The following is a 6,303-nucleotide window of genomic DNA, read 5'->3' as shown; positions in this document are numbered from 1 at the left end:
CACTTACTTCAGCTGTCCGAGGTACTCAGGGCACACCCAAGTGTGGAGGCTCAGGTCACAGCTCCCTGAAGAGTCAGCATTCACCAGCACCACCTTCAGGCAAACGAGGTTCACACTGGAGGTCACATTAACCACCCCACCGTAAGGCAACTGCCTGCAGGGCCTGGGTCCCCGGGGTCTCTCCCAATTCGAGTGTCAGCGGGCATCGTGAGCAGTGGACAGGCAAATATTTCTATGATGGGGGTGGGGTCTCTGAAATGTGCCAAGACAGCAAACAGGGCTGCTAGCTCTGGTAACGTTGTGGCTAGGGCTCAGACTGGGGCCCAGGAAACCATGATGTGGTATGAGACACAGGTACGAGATGCCTTCTGGTCGCGTAATGGACGGTCACGTGTGCACCTGGGGCCGCACTCATTCTGCTCTTATCAATGCAGCCCGCCTGATTCTATGTTTTGATTTTTTTTTTTTTTTTGAGACAGGGTCTTATTCCGGATGTAGGTCTGTCTGTCCTGGAACTCACTCTGTAGACCAGGCTGGCCACAAATTCACAGAGATCCACCTGCTTCTGCTTTTTGAGTACAGGGATTGAGGGCACGTGCCAACACGTTCGGCTGCCTATTCTTTTGTTTAAATGTTTAAACCTTTTTATTTATTTATTTACATTTCAAATGTTATCCCCTTTCCCGGTTTCCCATCCATAAACCCCCTATCCCATCCTCCCCTTCTTCTATGAGGGTGTTCCCCCACCCACCCATTTCCACCTCCCCGCCCAGATATTCCCCTACACTGGGGGGGGGGGTCAAGCCTTGGCAGGACCAAGGGTTTCTCCTCCCATTGGTGCCCAACAAGGCCATCCTCTGCTACATATGCAGCTGGAGCCATGGGTCTGTCCATGTGTACTCTTTGGATGGTGGTTCAGTCCCTGGGAGCTCTTGGTTGGTTGGTATTGTTGTTGTATTGGTATTGGTTGCAAACCCCTTCTCAGCTGCCTATTCTTAGACTTAACCCCTACCAACCACTCTTGTGTTCACTGTCCAATTGAAAGGCTGTCTCCCCCTGAACGCTCCTCTGCATAGGTCTGACCTTGCCTGTCCTCTCACGTTGGCCATACCTACTCTTAACTTTCTCGCTAGACATCAATAGAGAGACTGACTAAGTTTGGTCTTCTGACGTAGCCCGCTGTCTGTTTCCGCACCAGCCTTTTGCAGGGCTTCTGGAGCAACACCCCCAGACCACCTGGTGCCACTGATGCTCTTGCTTATTGAGGTGTTGTTGAAGACGCGGGTGACAGGAACAATCTGGGGTCTTGGACACGCCCAGCAATGGTGAAGGGGTGTATCACACTGGTAAGTCAGAGACTCATCCCAACCAAGCCCCTGTCTCTAGGGCCCCACCTCACAGATCCAGAATTTAAGAGTCAGCGGGTACTCTGTGGTTACAAAGTGACCACTGTGAAGCTGGAATCTGCAGGGGTCTGGCTGAAGCCCATGCACTTCAGGGAACATTGAGACAATCTCTCAACTGTGTGGCTTGCAGACCACACTGTGTATCAGGTTGAATGGTGAGAGCCTAGAAGATGCCACTGGCCAGGTACTAGGAAGATCTGGCTGGAGGCTCAGGCAAGGGTGCTTGGCAGGACCCAAACCCTGAGAAGGATAGCAGGACATTGTGTACCCCCAGGGGGTGTGAAAGGCACATTGGTCAGATGTCAGCTGAGGGGCAGGTCTGTGTTGAAGCTTATTTCCTCTTCTATCTGCATACAGTATGTTTCAGGGCCAGCAGCAGCATCTGTATCAGCATCATCAAGATCTTGCTAAAATGGGTGTAGGGACAGGGGGATTCTCCCAGGTCCCCCATTCCAGAGATGGAGCCGTGGCTTATCAGGCTCTTCGCAGGGCCCACTCAGACCCTATGGTTCAAAGAGCCCTCGGGTGGAGGCTTTAAATCCTGGCCTTAAGTTGACCAACGCCCTGGATGCACTCCTAGTTATCTGACTGGCATGGTCCTGAGGCTGAGCTTCAGACTGATGGGCCCTAGGAGGCCAGAGCAGCTCTGGGCATCAGCAGTGGTCTCCTGGGAAGGGCCAGGAGTCTCGGGTTTCACCAGCTCAACATTTACATGTCTGATCAGGTATGGGAGCGGTACAGGAAAGACCAGGAACGACTACCAGAAAGGCAGCTGGGAGCGAACTTCAGAGGGTGCACACACCGAAGACGTCGATTGTGACCCTGTTCTGATGGCTTCCCGAGCTCTCACCTTCTCCCCCCAGTGTCACTTCCCACTAAGCAGGGCCCCACCCAGCAGGTGTGCAGTGCCTGTGATTATCAACCTATCACCCCCACCCTGCCACGCGCCTGTCACCCACATCAGTGAACAGTGAGGGAGGGGACGGAAGGACGTCCTGAGCCAACAGAACCCTTTCCTCTAACTGTAAAGGACTGTGGTGTCAATCCCTGGGTTTTTCACAGTGACTTCTACAGTTGAACCAACTGCTCCTGTCCTTGTGCCCTCCCCACAGGAGCCTGCATGGCTAATCAGCCCTCCCAACTGGAGTGGCTCTACCCTCTCATCCTAGAAGAGATGATTTAGTGGTCATTGACCCTGTGGGCCTAGCCATGCTGGGTGGCTGGGGTGTAGGAGAGCCAATATTTAAAATAACATAGTTGAATGGAGATAGTAGCTCACAGCTGTAATCCCAGCACTTACGACAGGGGGATTGCTGTGAATTCAAGGCAAGTCTCCGTTATATAGTAAGCTCTAGGACAATCTGAACTACAAAATAGGTCCATCTCAAAGCATAAACAAGATAGAAAGCTGTGAGAGGGGACATTTGGGGTTTACAAGGAAACGACATTATTCTCGCCCTGAGCGACACCTCAGGAAGCCAGTGGCTATGGTGGCAGGCCGATGGGCAGGGAAGTGGGCCATTCCTGTGAGTTGGTGGTAAGGTGCATAGGGAGTAAAACACTGGGTTCGCCACCCCTCTGACACATCTCCTCCATACACTGCCCTGAAGGGAAGCACCTATGGAGACCAGCAGAAACTCTGATGGTTTGGAGTAACTTGTCCTTGGTGAGGGCTGAGCTAATGTGTACACCACTCCAGGTGACAGAGGACGTCCCGGTGCTGTACCCGCTTGGTGCTCCATCCACCTCCAGCTCACCTTGCATTTTAGAAGGACAGGGACAGCAAGCTCTGTGGACAGAGTGCCTGCTTGTGCTGCTCTAGCTCAGCCTGGTTGAGCCTTGGTCCCTCCCACAAGGCTGCAGGATCTCCTGAAGCCAGGAGAACCATGGGGTCCTGAGCAGCCATTCTGCCTGCTGTAGTTCCAGAGTGGCTGGTGTTCCCTGCTCATTCTGCTTGCCTGAGTCTTGTTGATAGGAGCTGTAAAGGGGCCTGGATAAGGATGGGCTAGGAGGCACTGTACACCCAGGGCCGCAGAGCCCCCACATTGTTCTAGCTGATCATTAAGCCTTTCAGTCCCCATATCCATCTGTCCCCTATACCCAAATCCTTAGGTTGTTCTGTGGGTTCCCTTCACTGTCTAACTACACCCATTACTGGGTGCAGGCTCCAGGGGTCTGGGTGGGGACTGGGGCATTCTCCCCTTGATAGAGTTGCTGCCCTACCCTCAAAGTCCATGGCCAGGCCTTGGGAGTGTTTGCGTGACTCAGGTATGTGGAAACGGACATGCGCAGACATGAATAAACCCTTAAATGAACAGCATGGCACGTGACTGGGGTCGCTGTCCAGGACGCTGCGGTCAGAAATAAGCTCTTATCACCTGTAGACCTTCAGTTCAGAAGTCAGCCCTCAATATCTGATGGGGTTCGAGCCAGGCGCCCCCAAAGGCACACCGAGCACGGAGAGCCTCATGTGAATTTCCGGGTATCCGCGTAGCCTGGCGACTCGTTTGAACCCATTTTGCTTATAATTCCAAAAGGCACTCGAAATGTTCGGAAAAATCACATCTCTTTTTATATTGGGTTTCACACTTTGGGGAGGTTCCCTCAGAAGCTTCTAGAAAAAACAGCAAGTGAGACACGACACTCTTTGAGGGGTCTGGGATCCTGGGCCCATGAAGTGCTTCCACTAAGTTATAGGAACATTGTTACCAGAGGAGGAGAGGCCCCGGTCTCCTCAGTTACGAAGCCCGAGAAGATGCAAGTGATACTGAGCCGGCCGGGGAGATTCCTACTAGGCCAGCTTTGCAAACACAAGCTGGCTGTTTGCTCCGCGTCTACAGAGTGGAGGAACTGTTGCTGTCCCTTTAGAACAATGACTTGAAGTACCTGAGCTTAACCTGTTTCCTAGCCAACGCCCGAACTTGTCACCCTGCAAAGGCAGATGCGCCCGACTCCGAAGCAGCCCGCCTCTTTCAGCAAAGCCGAGCCTCACTTTGAATGCGTCCATCTTGGTCAGACTCATTGCCTGCCAGCAAACGCCGCTTTTACTAAATGCTAAAACGCAGACGCAAACAACCTGAGTCTGTTCTTACCGAAAAAAAAAAAAAAGCTGTTAAGATTAAAAACCTGGGTTCGAGATTTTTAAAAGTGAAATTTTCAAAAGGCTGTTTTAAATCAAAAGGTTCTGCCCCAAGCTCCTCCACGTAGGTTCCACCTTGCATTGCCCAACAGAATACTTGGGGGTGGTGACCCCCCTTTTTTCTTGTCTGTGACTACAATGCTTGTTTACATAGCCCATGGCCTAGAGCCTTCGCGTTCTTGATGAGTATCGAGACAGCTCTATCCTGTGCATGCTATGTGCAAAGGAGTCCCAGTCAGGTCCTATGGTTGTCTTTACTACGTGACCAATCCCGGAGTGACCCCATGGCAGGCAGTTCGCTCACTGGTGGCAGACAACACACCCATGGAGCATAGCTTGCCTTAGGCCCGTCCACAGATCCCTTGACCCACAGGTACCAGGAAGGGCTGGGCTGAACACAGCCACGGTCCAGGAATGGCGTCCAGGCACTCAGCAGCAGCGGACTTCCCATGGCTTGCGACATGTCTTCTAGTCACGGACTGCAGGATCCATCTGTGATCTTAATTTTCCCTAAGACCCCTGAGCCTGCATTTTCTTTTTTTTTTTTTTTAGTTTTTTAATTTAATTTTTTTTTTTTTTTTTTTTTCGGAGCTGGGGACCGAACCCAGGGCCTTGTGCTTCCTAGGCAAGCACTCTACCACTGAGCTAAATCCCCAACCCCGAGCCTGCATTTCTAAAACCGAGAATCTAATCCAGGCCAGGAGAAAAAGATGCCATGGGTCACAGCTTGGCTTAAAGGACATCCTGACAGAACCAGATTATTATTATGACTAAACTGATATCCCCCTACCACCATCTTCCAGAATAGACGGGGGAGAACACAGGAACAGGGACAAACAGAAAGGAAAGACGCCAACAAGCCAGGAGCTAAACCCTGGGTAAGGGATGGTGGCAGCGTGCATGGGTGACAGAGAGTTGTACTTACCTGCCTGGCTGGGTTCCAGATTGTACAGAACACCCCGAGATCATTTAGAGCATGCTTGGAGCTCAGCCTAGGAGAGCTGTTCATAAGGATTTACCAATGAGGCTCACTTGTACCAACTGTAGGAATCCTGCCTGAATCCACCCAATACAGTCCTTTCTTTAGTAATAACAACCCAGGCGCTTCTGGGCTGAAATTATAACTGTTTCAACTCATTACTGGAGAAGTTATCTATACACTGGTGACACATAATAGAACTGTGTCTCGATGCTTCTGTCCTTGGGATTCGAGTATATATATATATATTTTTTTTGGGGGGGGGTTCTTTTTTTTTGGAGCTGGGGACCGAACCCAGGGCCTTGCGCTTCCTAGGTAAGCGCTCTACCACTGAGCTAAATCCCCAGCTCGAGTATATTTTTTAAAGCTTTAGATAAAAGACAAACAAACAACCTGGGCATTACACTTGCCTCGTGGAAGATTCCAGATCTCATGGCAGAGATTGGTGAAGGGCACAGCTCCCAAGATGCCCTCACAGGGAACTAACTGTGCGCACAGGACTAAAAGTCTCAGAAGTAAAAAAGCTGAAATGAATTTCTGTCAAAATCTAATTTATTTGAGAGTTATTTGGAATTGGAGGGAGGGAAGCCTTAAGCAGTTTTTAATATTTCTAAAAGTTTGGTCCTTTGCAGTGCAAATTAATGTTTTCCAGCCCCATTTTCATTTTTCAACAGTGTCGGCATACACTTCTTGTAGGTAAATTATGATCACAAGGGCAGTTGTTTCTAAACTGTTCTTGACATAACAAATAGGAAAAAAAAATAAAACAGAACCATTTT

The sequence above is a fragment of the Rattus rattus genome, chromosome 15 (genome assembly GCF_011064425.1).
Source record: "Rattus rattus isolate New Zealand chromosome 15, Rrattus_CSIRO_v1, whole genome shotgun sequence".
NCBI lineage: Eukaryota > Metazoa > Chordata > Mammalia > Rodentia > Muridae > Rattus > Rattus rattus.
The sequence above is the reverse complement of the archived record's forward strand: the minus strand, read 5'-3'. Positions refer to the sequence as shown.